This window comes from Argiope bruennichi, chromosome 3 (assembly GCF_947563725.1).
Source record: "Argiope bruennichi chromosome 3, qqArgBrue1.1, whole genome shotgun sequence".
NCBI classification, from domain to species: Eukaryota; Metazoa; Arthropoda; class Arachnida; order Araneae; family Araneidae; genus Argiope; species Argiope bruennichi.
In genome coordinates, this window is record NC_079153.1 from 77811124 (window position 1) to 77826022 (window position 14899).

General features: G+C 27.2%; 1 long non-coding RNA gene across 1 annotated transcript; it reads right to left on the bottom strand.

The window, feature by feature from the left end:
* Positions 1-2758: 2758 nt before the first annotated feature.
* LOC129963444 (uncharacterized) lies at positions 2759-7427 on the bottom strand. Its single transcript, XR_008783977.1, has 3 exons — positions 7211-7427; positions 6216-6293; positions 2759-2890 (listed from the first exon to the last, which is right to left on the bottom strand). It is a non-coding gene; the product is annotated as an uncharacterized LOC129963444 (long non-coding RNA).
* Positions 7428-14899: the final 7472 nt, after the last annotated feature.

Genomic DNA, 14899 nt, shown 5'->3' on the forward strand with positions numbered 1-14899 from the left:
GAACGTGGAACAGAAATGCTTTATTTAAATCATCATCAAAGTCATGGAATTCCAGAAATCAAAAACGACATAAGCATTGGATTTTTTTATGTTTGCAATAATTTAATAACATAATATATGAAACATAGAAAAAATGCATGAAAACTAATGAAATTTAATATGAATTATGGTAAAGAAAAATATTTTTATATATTTTAAATTTAATACTTTTTTTAAAAAATCTTACAATGTTTGATAAATTCTTTAAGATAGAAGTGAAATAGAGGGAACTAACAAAAGTGAAAAGAAACACACTTAAGAAATAAATATGAAGAAAAAAAAATCCAGCATTGTCTATAGAAGGAAGTTTTAGAATAAAAGTGTGAGAATATGCATGATAAATCTTTCACATATTACATTATAAGATGCATTAGTTACAAAAGAAAAACTTATTTGCATATGCATTCTATTAAATTAAATTAATAATTACTTTAATCATAACACATATTTCATTTGAATAAAGGAAGTAATTCTTTACCTATTTTACAGTTACGATTTAATATTGAAAAAACTTGTTATTAGAACAGTTTTCGCAAGGATGTAACCTGTGTCAAACAACCATTGACTCTAAGACAATAGAAGATGACAGCATTTGGTCTTAAAAATACATATTTATTCATTACAATAATAATAATAATAATAATAATCTCTAATAATTTAAACGAATTTTTAACATTCACATAGGATATCAGTTTCAGCAGGCACACATTACAAATAAGAGCTCAATACAATTTTATTAAAATCCTAAATAACATCACAGCGGAATGAAAATGTTTTTCAATCTTTAAATGACACAATATTATTAAAAAATTGGACTCATTTTGTTTATATACTCCTTTCTAATAAAGAAGATGGTATCATTATCATTTTATAAACACATGACAAATCAGTACAGATTCTAACATAATTATAACAATGATAAAATATATTTGATAGACAGTGATTTAGACTTCCATTTATAGCTGATGTGCATCATATAATACAAATTAAGCATACACATAAAAACAAATAAGGCATTGAATAAATCTTTTGTTTACTTTCTATATACTCTGATAGTAAAATGCAATTGTTTCTAATTGTTTGAAAAAAAAATTCAACAGAAATCCTAATCTTATTAACTTTAACCCAAATTATCATAGACATTTTAACATTGCGAGATATTTTATGGAACGTAAAAAAAGAATTGTTGCTTGTATGTGTTAAAAAATAAAAGGAAAAAAAAAACCCGTAAATTTATGGTGGATTAAAAACAGCTCAATACAAAAGTAAATAAAATGGAATTAAATATTGAAACCCCCCCAAAAAATCATTTAGGATAAAGAGCTTTTCTTCGCCAATTTTCATATGACATTAATAATTTTTAGGAGATTCTTGTAAAACTCAATGAAAATTTTCAAGTAAGAATCTCAATGCTTTATTCATAAAATATTGAAGCCATATCTGCAATAAAATTACTGATAATTAAAAATATTGTTATTTAATTATGTCAATATTTTGAGTTTAAAACTACAACTCGAAACATGAACTTAAAACTAATGAAAATATGTACTTTTGAAATTAAGGAAAGGAAAAAGAGCGCATCCGTAGGGCTTATAAATTTATATCCTGATATGTGATTGTTTCATTGTGCTCGAGATGAAACCATCTTTCAAGCATATATTAATTTAGTATCAAGATCTACTGAATAGTTCTTTCCGAGGAGTGTTCCGAAGTGTCTCTTGCTCTTTTTTTTAAGAACGAATTTTTTTTCTATTCGAAGAATTTTAATTTTTTTCATTTATTTCAATTCAATTTTTTTATTAAATATTATTATATAATTTGCAGATATATATAAAGCAATTGAAATATCTTTCATAAACTGTACTTTTAATTAATTCTTTTATTTTCTTTATTTATCTCTCTTTTTTGGTTAAAAACATACTTGTTGCTCATTTGATAGTTTTTCATTTCATTTTATTTCGTTTGCATTTTTAAATCTGTTTTAATTTAACTTTTGTAGGTTTTCAGTATTTTGAATGCAACACGAATTTTGCCTTCGTATCTTTAGCTTTCTGTTTGATAAGTGGATTGTTTCAAATTTCAAATTTAAAAAAAAAAAAATGTGTACAAAAGGAGATAGCTGACTGTTATGAATGTTACTAGCTATATGAATGAACACAAAAGAGCATTGCAAGCTTTATTACATACATTTACGACAAAATTTAATAAACTTTTTAATTGCAGTTCAGCGTTTGGCATTTCTTCATATATTTTAAGGCTAAACCAAAAGGATCTTCGCGAATTCGCATACCATATGTATCGTTTGGCATATGTTATGGATTTAAATATTTTCTTAAAAAAAGCGATATGTCCAATGATGTCTTCATTTAAGCCGAAAATTATTGGTTCAGTCCTTGAGGAGAATGAGTTCAGCCGAATACCTCCAATTTACATCTAACGCTTCTTCACAACACAACCTTACTTATGCTTTCTTTTTCCAGGTTTCAGGAAAGCAAAATCTGTTGAAACGTAATCTAGAGTTAGGGGAAATTTCGCTATTGTATAACTCAAGCATCTCATTTTTAAAATACCAGAAATCCTATATCAGGTTTGACATCATCAACTAATAAAGAGAAGTCAGATAAGAAAGGATATACTAAAAAAGGAGATTTTCTTTCTCTTGTTATGGCATTTTAATTTTAAAACAATAATGTTTTTTTTTTTAAAAAAAAATAATGTTTTTTTTAAAAAGAAATATTTCAATTTTTAAAAAAAATTCACTCCAAAATATCAGGCAGTAATTCTAGTAAATATTTTGGTTAATAAACGTGCATAGATAAATGCTCCTAATGTTTCCCAATTCGATGTTCTCCTGGAAAAATAGAAAAAAAAACATCCATTAGTACACTTATTTATTAGAAATTTTTTTAAAATATTTATTTTTTTTCTTGCTAATAGCATTATCCTACTATCAGAAGATTTCTTTGTTTTACTTTCAGGTTTTTTATAGCATTTATACGCAAAATATATTATACAGGATGGGCCAAAAGTTTTAGATTCATTTTATAATTAAATAGGAAATCAATTCATTAGCGTAGAATTGGGCCAATTAACAGAATATTTCTCGTTAAATAAGCATTTCGTCTTCCAACGAAATAAAATTAGTTAAATTTTATCAGGAATATAGCATAAAAACCCAAAATAAGCGAATGTTAGGAGTTACGACACAATGTTCTGATATCAGCTTCCTCTTCTTATCTCCAGGAAGATTCCTCAGCAACATTTTCGTTCCGTTAGAGGTCTTTCTGATGCCAATAAATTAAAAGACAACTATAAAATTCAAATTTTTGTTAAATGAATGAAATTTTAGATAACAAAAGAAGCTGACATAATTACTAGTTAGTAGTAATAGGTTTTAATAATAGGTTCAAGCATGTGCAAATGAGTTGAAACAAGTGACAATTATCCAAATCTTACACTAATATAGAAAATGAAGCAGGCTGATGAAATAAGCGATAGCACATATGCATTATGAATCTAAAGGTTTATTTTTTACCTGGCTATAGCCAATGATATGATCAAAAGAGTACCTGCCTACGATTTGGCCAGTGGAGTTATTGCGGTCAAAGATTTTTGCTCTTAACATCGAAATTGACAAGAGTGATACTGCACGGTTTAAGAAGATATTTTGTGAAACTGGAGGATTTACTAGATTTTACAGTTCTGGATGATAGCCCGAAATTGCATTAATCTACAAACTATGAACTATTTCCAGAAAAATCAATATACAATATAAAGTACCCTTCAATATACAGTACCCCTCTGCAGGTAAATACAATTCGAATACAAACAAAGATAATCACGTACAAACTGACAGAAACATGAAAATATCACTGGAATATTATGAAAAAATGAAACCTACGATTTCTGTTGGTCTTGTTTCAGGTCATCTTAAAATGCAAAGATTTGTGTATTAATACATTAATAAAACATATGCTTCTTAAAAAATATGTTTTTATATTAGTCAACGTACATTTTTTTTTCCATGGCTATTTTTTGGAGAATATTTATAGAACATATTTTTACTTAGTTTATTTATAATGACTTTGTTTTGTAGATATTTACTAGAATTATAAATTGTGTGTTAAAAAGAAAAAAATATTTAATGATCTAGAAGCTGCCAGCACGTATAGATTTTTAAAAAAAATAGAGTTTAAAACGTTGAAACTTTAAAACCTTGCAAGAGATTTAGTTGGAAAACGTCTTTCATATATAGTTAAACACATTTCTTTGATAGAAGATTTTTTTTCTAATTCAGCTATTCAATTATTAGCATTATAATATAATAAGTATAGATTATTATGCTAAATCCTTATATTAATTAATATAATAATATGTAATTATATTAATTTTAATATGTAATTACATATAATAATTTATGTAATTTTTTTCTATGCACAAAGTAGAAAGATGTTAATGAATTTCGCGCATTAAAATAGTGTATATTTCAAACAATATATAAAAATACATATTTTTATTGTTTCATTTTTGGTTTAAATTTATACATTCAGTTTATGACGAATATTTTGTTTTATAATGCATCTCTAAAAAGAAACATTCTGATTTTTGTACATGCGTGGACATGTGCACATTTTTTAATCTTTCCTAATAAACTGAATAAAGGACATTCGTTTACATTCATAAAACAAGCAATGATAAAGTTTACTTTTAAAGCGGTTTTTATTAAAAAAAAAAGGATTTGACATTTATATGACAGGCTATTTTGTAAATAAATAATGCAGCCATTTTTTTTTTTTTTGCTTTTAGATCCTAATTATATATTCAGGAGTGGTATATAATTAGGAAGACAGGAAATAATTAAGAGTAGCAGGATTTTTCCGAATTTCTCCAAAAAGTATTAGAGGACAAAACCTAAACTATTGATGTGTAAAAAAGCATGCTTTACAACAAATTTTAATGTGAAGATTTGGTGACAAGAACATTCAAGGCACTCATCAAATACTGAAAAAAAAGCATGATTTGAACTCGCGTCGTTTCGTTGAAAGTGGAGATCGATTGGAAACTTATATTAATCAGTGTAAACTGTGAACATTGTTTACATGCATTTTTGTTAAAGTAAATTGAAAACGATGTAGATTTTGAAATATTAAAAATTTTTTCTCTTGTCTGTTCATCATAACATCTGTTATTTTCAAGGAAACCATTCGAAAATTACTGAGTATCTGAGAATTTGTCTGAAAATTTTGATATTAAAAATGTTATTAAATTCGACTAAATAAGTTTTAAATGCTCATGTGCTAGTTGTACATGTACATATGCAGTTTAACTTTATACCTGCAGTTATATATCAGTTATAACTTGCACATGTGTAGTTATTTCATTTACTTATATTACTTTTCGCAGTTTCATAACACATTATATAGAGCACTTGACAGAAAAATTCCTATTAAATAGTAATAAGATTCATAAATAAATAGACAGAGAAACGTAGTGAATTTCAATCCCTTTTGAATTGAAAAGAAATGAAGAGGGTTTTACTGTTAACATAATTTTATTTAAAACTTATATCTTCGAAAAGTTGTATTGAAATTTAACATATTTAGAGATGTGGTAAATACAGCTTTTGCTCAGAAATTAAATATAATAAAAATGAATTAAATGAGGTATCATGAATAACTTCTTATATCTATATGCTAAAATGTAAGAACAGCGCAGAATTACTTTCAAGATATAGATGTTAAAGAATTCCATTTGTGAAAAATATTTGTGCACAGTCTGGGTTTTAATTCCAAAGTATTGAAACCCAAAAGAATTCCATAAAATTGAAACCCAGAAGAATTACATAAAATTGAAACCCAGAAGAATTCCATAGAATTGTAACCCCATTGCCTGTGGGATTAATTAGAATGCCAAATTCGATTTAAACTTCAAAATCCTTCATCGATATAAAAAAGACTATTATTTTCTTTTCTAAGAATGATTTCTGATTCTCAAAATTTGAAGATGATAAATAAAGTGATTTACCTGATAAACAGATATTGCGCCATTGCACAGTTAAAGTTCGAGAAAATACTTTATATTTTATAAATTTAATTTTAGTTCTTTTAATTTTACTTCTTTTAGAACTGATTGATTACATTTATTAAAACGCAATATGCTGTAAAGAAAATTTTTACCTTTCTGGAATAGTTCTGGATCCTCAAATCCTTCACTATCGCCTCCGCTGAACCAGGATGGAAAATTGGTGCGGAAACCTGCATCGGAATTTTAAAAGAAATATGTTAAGGAAATTCAACATTATGACATGCTATTTCCAGTTATAATTTTTTTTACCAATATTCTAACGGTAAAAAAAGTATTTGCCCATTTCTCTTTGAGAAGTTTTCTAGAGACATGGGGCGAATTGCGCGTGAACACTAACTATGTAATGCATATCTATAAAGAAACTTTTCAAGGCTCTTGATCAGGAGAGCATTTAGGACATTTAAATAGAGATTATTGAGAAAGAAATGAAGGTTTACCCACTTTTAAGCTTTTAATGTCTTTAAATATTCGTGAATAATTTAATTTATATCGCACAATACATACATGCACTTTCGTAAACGTATCATGCTTATTTCACAAAATTCTAAGATTTTCTTACGTTTTTCTGTGCAGAGTTTTTAAGGAAACTATACGAAAAACATTGATTACATGCTAATATGTCATCAAAGCTTTATATTAAAAATTACACTGGATATCTTTATTATTGGAGGTAAATGAATATTTTTATTCTACACTTTAACATTATAGGTATAAGGCATAGCATATTTTTGTATTTCATATTTTCAAAAGACGATATTTAAGATATATTCTTAAAAATACCCATTTGAATACTAATAAAATTCAATAAATTATTGCAAAAATCAACAATTCTCAAACATTACTAGATCATGGCACGAGTATCGAATCAAAGCTTACTTAAATCAATGGATTAGTTGATAAAGAAGTGTTTTAAAACTATGAAAATATTATATAGACATCGGAAATAGATAACTGCATTAAAATTCATAAAATGCATTAAAATTCATCTGATACATTGAAAGGAAAGTGATCTTAGTATTGTCTGTTTGCATAAAAACAATTCAAATGAATGCATTCAAAAAATAAAAATGAACATAAATGTACTTACATTGCCTGTATGTTCGATAAATCTTTTGAAACAGCAGCGATCAATGTTTAACTTCATTTTAACGTGTAAAAGAAAGTAAGGAAATAAGGATGACATCCTTATTGCAATAAGATTGGTGATAATCAAATCATCAAATCTCTTTCTAAAGAAAGGCTACGAAAAAGAATCCTGGAGATCTTTCCAATTATTTGGGAAACTGGAAATGTCCGAAGCTTCGTCGTTGGTATCAATGCATACTCAGAACAAGCTCGTCCAACAGGTGGCGTCTTATGACAAATTTATGCGACACAAGACAAGGATTCAAAATCGATAAAATCGATTTTTACGCTGCTGCCGGAGGAGTCCATTTATACAGGTAAATACGTGATAATCTAAGTAATCAATATCAAAATGGAGTAGGCGCAACAAGTGGTCCTGAAAAGTATTAAGAAGACCGAAATACATTGTCATGAATTAGAAGCAATATAGAGTGAGAGCATTTACACAATTTCTATGAAAATCCGTAACTAATTTTATTCAAAAACGTATTATGTGAGCTGCGAGCAACCAATAAACTGTCCACACACATATAAAAAATCCACGCATGCGCTTTGATATTAAACTATTTCAGCAGACGTTTCCATATTTTCATAGAGTCGTATGTTTTTATTAAAATTTTTCTTTAATTTATGAAATTATTATTTTATTATTTTTGACATTTCTCAATATCAATACATGCGCACGTCAGATTCAGAAAGAATATTTAATGATTGTTTGTTCACTGTCTTGTTTCCTTCGCTCATTGGAATACGATAGCACAGAAAAGATAGTCTTATATTTAATTGTTAAATGTGAGAATGTTTCTTCTTGCTATTTAAATTAATTATTATTCCAAAGTGTAAACATGCAATTGGAAATATACGCTTTAAAATTTCTTTACATTCAGCCGACTAAACTGTGACAGGTATAAGTCTGCTTTGGTTAACATTTTTTTTTGTTTACATACAAATGTAAAGAGGAAAATTTTCCCATAGCGTCCTTTGACAAAAAATAGTTGAAACTTAACATGTTACATGATATTTTTTTAATTCCTATAGTTTAAATGTATGAAAAATATTAAATTTATGCATTAAAAGTAGCCCTTATATTTGTATAATTGTTAATGTTTTATATTTTTCTACCTATAACACGCATTATTAAGAACATTGTTATCACGACATCCGTCTTTAAAGTGTTAGGAGAATTTCGAAATGAATCAGTAAGCATTAGTTGAAATAATATCTAATAATAATTGTTTTTTTAAACTTTTTATGAATATCATATTTACTTATTATAATTTCGTTTATAATCTAAACCATCTAAATTTACTACATCCGATAAACTAATCTTGATTTTGTATATGATTCGATCTTAATATTGAAAATTCCAGATGCAAAATATGGTAAAATTTTATAAATATTTAATAGTGTATATGACAATATGATATCAAAAATAACTTTCCGAAATTTCAAATGAACTATAACGTCTCAAAACGCCAGTTAATTAATTGTTAGAACGGATTATACTAAAATTTAAAATCCCGAATGCAAAATAATTGGAACTGAAGGTACTGAATTCTGTTCCCGCGTCTCCTTTTATTCCTTATCCTTATCCTCCACCCGAGTTATTCCTTATTCAAGCAAATTCAGGAATGCTCTAAGTATCAATGTACGAGTAATGATAAATATGGACCCATTTTAAATACTATATATACAGCTTAAATCAGTATTTTCGGGTCTCTATTTAACGTTTTGTAAAATAAATTGCTGTTTGGCTCATTATTATGCTATTCGTAACATTATTATATTTTATTTTCGTAAATCGTCATAAAAATGTTGAAAATGATTCCATGATTCAGTACATTACTCGGTAATAATGTACTTCGTATCATTCAGTACAGCTTTATCAGCTTAGCTCTCAGAATAACTGATAGCTATGCTAGTTAATCAATCAGAAATCGGCAATTGTAAAAAGAAATAAAATCATTTGAATACCATGCTTGATCAACATGGTGGTTAACATGTTTTAGAGAATACTATTGGTAAAATGGATAGTTTACAGTTGCATACATTGTCACGTATATAAAACTTTTACAGATGAAACCGGAACGCATACACAGATTTCAGAGTCGGTCAAGTATTGATCTATCAGTAGTGAGCAGTTGAGTTTATTTCAGGTTCTTGATTGTAGCAGAAGATGAGAAACTAAGTAGATGAATGAAGTTTCTCTCCTTCGAAGTTTATTTCAAAACGTTACGATCGTTTATTACCAATATGCAAAATGTATGTTGTTATTTATTAAGTATGCTTATCTTTTATATGCTTGAGCATCTGTTTTTGTTCCTGTTTTCAAATTTCCATAGTTAATAATAGTTGTAAAGATTTAATATTAGTTATTGCGCCTGTTGTGCTGTTTCTCCGTATACACACAATACAAAATATTACATTTCGTCAAAATTTAAGAAAAATATGAAGGCTTTGTGCTAATATATGCGTGTGACAAATGTGCATCAATCTCATCGTCCAAATTTTCATGGGAGCCAAAATAGTTTAACTGATTATCAATGTTTATAGGTAGTTATAAGTGACTAATAATTACTCATATTTTATCTGATTAAAGAAATTGTTTCCTGCCACTTATATAAAGTTAATACAATAAAAATTACTACAAATCTTAGCACACTTAATATAACTTACCTCAGCATCCAGACCGGTAATGTATATCATATTGAGATACCTCCTCTTTGGTGTGTAATTTTAAAACGCAAATCAATTCAGAAGACAAACATTATTTCCCTACATTTTCAATATTATCTTTATTACTAAACACAAATTACATATGCAATTTCTTTTCAAAATATTAAATGCATTGCTTCTTTAAAAGTACAAAACAATAGAATAATGAAATATTATATGTCAAAATTTTTTGTATCTATGCAATGAGGTTGTATGATATTTTGAAAACAAGATTTTGACTATTACATCATTTGCTCAATGTTTAAACAGATAGTAAATAATAGTTTTCACAGAGCAATTCAAATACATTAGCAAAGATATCATAGAATGCATTTTACCTTTTCATTTCTTTTTGTACTGTAGGGACCAACAAGACTTTTAAATATTATTTTGAATGCTACAAATATAGGAAAAAATATGGGTGACTACTCTAACGCAGCATTATAACATGCTGATCAATCACACGCCCTAGAACTTCAAAGATTGACTCATATATTCTTAGAAAGGTGGAAATGTCACTTACACATTTATATTTAAAAATTTAACTTAGCATATAATTAATTAAATAATTCATTTCCTCTTCTCAAAAGTTTCTAGCACAAATATGATCCTTGTAAAATGCATATTTAATTAAATAAGCATAGTAAATCAACTAGTTGCCAAAGGCGGCTGATTAAAAATGGAGTCTGACAGCAATGAAACGCCTTCTCCATTATATTCAAATACTATAAGACATTTCAGACTTTGTTTTAGTTGGGCATTTTCTTGGATGAAAAAGCTTTAATCAAAGAAAAAGAGCTTAAAAAATCCGTGTAAAATCCTTTTATATATTTTACTCAGGGATCATTCATTGGAGAGGGATTTACTTCAAAGTATTATCAATTAAAAGGAAAAAAAATTCGTCAAGTCCCATTGCATTACAGAATTTTATATACAAAATTTTACTCCTTTGATTTATACATTTTAATAGAACAAAGAATTATTCAAATCCTAATTACGACTAAGCATTGCAGTTCAAACTCCTAATAATTTTACAATGATAAAATATGTTGCTATTTCAAAAATCTCAGCCAGAGTTTTCGATTCAAAAACATTTGCATTTAGCAAAAACATGCAGATATACTGCGACCAGCAACTGTATTTTCATGATGGGAATGCGTATAAGACATATCTTTGGAAATTTTATTATTATTACTATTTTGAAGTTTCGACCAGTAAACGAATTACTTAATACACAACAGAATTCTAAAGCTTAAGTGAATATTGATCAAGACATGCTGCATTAATTTTATGAAGATGAAAAGAATATGACAAATTGTTATGCGAAAAAAAATGAATTTTATTTTAACTAATTATTTACTGATTTAAAATAGATTTTTATTAAACGATGCAGATTATAAATTTTTGTTTGTGAAAAGGCATTTTTTTTCCATGTGCATATAAAATCTTTATTATATATCATGACATTTAAATATTTTTAAATAGACAGCTGTTAAGCCATATTATTAAATATTATATTCTCAATACCATTATCTAAGTAAATTCATTGTTAATTTTTATTTAAATTACATTTCCCAAGAGTTTAAAGTTCTATCCGATAGCATCACTGCAACGTTTTCTTTCAGAAGAAACTAGTCTTCAAACATGTATTATTTTAGTATCTAGGTCCACTCGACAGACTTCAGGTGAGAAGTTTTTCAGTGAGAATACTTTCCATTTCTTTCGATTATGATATATTTCGAGTACTATTTATTTAATATTTTATGTTGAAATGATTGGTTCAGTCTTAGAGGGGATTGAGTTTTCGGAGACTTTTAAAACTTATATCGGATGAGCATTTTCAAACAAACCTTTCCAAAGTTTTTTTAGACGTTTTTTCTGGTTTCTGTTGGCCATTGGGTTAGTTTTATTGCTTTAGAATATCATAGTTTATTTTTCAATGTTGAATGGAAAGTCACTGAACGAGAAAAACTCTCCATCTAAGTTTATATGTATCAAAGCTCGTAAATTTAATTACTCAACTGAATTCCAGCTTTCCCGATTAAATACTTTTAATTATAGTTCAAAAGTATTTTTTCGCATAAACTTTTGGACAAATTGAAATAAAAAAAGATTTCATTTTTTATTTAAGGAAAACAAACAGACTTTAAAAAGGTTAAAATAAGTCATTGAAGAGTTAAGATTTAAAGAAGAACAAGCATGTAAATACAGACACAGAAAAGCATGTATTCTTTATTTCTTGGAACATTGGATCCATCTATAGAAGATCCAAACACTGCAGTGTCCTGAAAAAGTTTTAGATTCTATAATAATTCGCACATGATTTCCCCCTAGAATGAGAAAAAGAACATCCATGAGTCATTTTATTATTTAAATATTTAAAAAAAATTAATATTTTTCTCGTTGGAGGTAAAGCTAATACATCATAATATTTATTTGTTTTTATATAAGACGTCTTTGAAGTTACATCTAAAACAAATTATACGGAATGCACCAGAAGCTCTAGTCATATTTTCAAATTAAATATGAAATCAATTATTTAGAGAAGAAGTGAGTCCATTAATTAGTTTCTTCCCATTTTATAAACATCTTTTTCTTTAATGTAAAATATTAGTTGCTAATTTCTGTCACGAGAAGTGCTCTACCTCTATCATAGCATAAACCTCGAAACAAGCAGATTTTAAACAAGATGCAGCACCAAGATTTTGATGTCAGCTGATTTTTTCCTTCTTTTATCTTTCGTGCACCTTAAATAAAAATTCCAGTTGAATGGCATTAAGATTTGGAAAGATATTGACAATGAAGTAGAATGGATTTCAATCTTATTTGAAGAAAAGATAAATGATGAGTGTTTTAGTGACAACTAATTATTATTTTTTATTTTTATCTTCGGGCAGTTGTATAGAACTATGAAAGTATTAGGAATTTTTAAATACTGCTTATGGCAAATATTAAGACATCAGAAATAAAATCTAAAAATTATAAATGTGCCATTAAAATTATATTTTTTATTTGCTAAATGTGCACGAACTGTGCAAAGTTGCTTTGGTAGTATGGATGTTAAAAATTTAGACAACAACAGCTTGTGCAAAATATCATTGCAGAGTCTGTATTCCAATTACATAGATTACTTGAGAAATTAGTTCTAACACCTCATTCGGATTAGATAGTGATGCACTACGGCAATAAAAGTGACTACTTTTTTCATATGTAAGAATGGTATGCAGTTTTATAAATTCATAGATAATAATTAAGTGATTTAACGAAAAGATAGTTAGTTAAATTTCGTAATTTAAATTCGGTGAAGTATTATAAATTATATTAATCGTTAATCGATATAAAAGAAACTACTATTTTCATTTATAAGGAGGACTTTAAATTCCGAAAATTTTTAGATAACCAATAAAATGATTTACTTTATAGGCAGATAGAACCACTCGAAAATTAAATTTCGCCAAAATGCTATATATGTTATTAAATAAACCATGTTTCTTTTATAAAGAACAGTTATGCTGAATATAACACATATTGCGATAAAGGAGATCTATCGCTTGAATAGTAAGAGATCCTCAAGATGAATCCTCCTCTTGCATTATGCTTGAATGCATAATTGCTATGGCAACCTGCATAAGAAATTTGAGAAAGAATTACGCTAAATTAACTCAACACTTTGTGATATGTTTTTTTTAGTAATAGGATGCAGATATTATATTAATTTTTGATTTTTCATAAAATAGTATTTAACCATCCTTTAAAAAAAAAATTTCAGTCAGGTAGGGCAAATTCCGACTGAACAATCACAATGTAAATAAATAGTTTAAAGAAAATCATACCCAATTTTTAAATTTTTCGGAAAAGTAGGTTAAACTGAAACTGAGAATTAACCATTTAAAGAATACGTTTAAGTAAAATTTTAAATGTCCTCGCTCACGAAAGCATTTAGGGATATATAACCCGAAATTAATGAAGAAGAAAATTATTAGGTTCATCCAGTTTTATGGCTTAATGGTTTGGAAAATTTATTAATGGATTTGTGCATTTTGCGCAATTTGTAAATTCGTTTTCGTAAATATAGATCGTATATTTGAAGTGGATATAGCGTTTTTTTTTAAATTTCTAAATTCCTCTTATTTTTTTAAATTATGTTCAGCGATTTCAAGGAACTCTACGAAGCATATTGATTGTCTGGTAATATGGAAGTAATGCTTTATCTTAAAAATTACAGTGGATAACTTGAATATTTGGGGAAAATGTGTGCCTGGTAATGATAAGTAATGCTTTATCTTAAAAATTACAGTGGATAACTTGAATATTTGGAGAAAATGAATATTTCCACTCTTTAAGGTTTAACACTACAATTGCAAATTACAGTATATTTTTGTTTGTCATTCTTTCTTCAAAAAATTTACAGGCCACGTCCTTAAATAGTTACATTTGAATATCGATATGTTTAAAAAATCTATCAACTTGTAGCAAACCAATTTTCAATCATCTTTAAAGACAATTTAAATGCCGAAATTTAATAAAAATCTGATACTTTTAAAAAAACTTATATGTCATCGAATACTTGAATTAAAATACCAAAATATTATTGTTTCCGGAATTCTCCAAAAAGGCAGGATGGACTATCTTTGAATTATGATCCTTACAACATATTTTTATTTACGTTTGAGACGGAATTTTAATTCCTTGTGTATCTCTAGACTGACATGAAACAGATGAAAAAGATAATTTTACATTTTCAAAAGTGGTTATATTTGCTGCGGATGTACTTACAAATACGTGTGTAAAAATAACCGAATATTCGGAAATAAAAGTTAAATTTTTTTAAAATAAAAAAAATCTAATTAATTTTGTATGCTTATAAACTGCAGGGAACTTAACGAAATCATGCAATACAAATTATGTGAAAATTGCATCGAAATACTATTTGAAT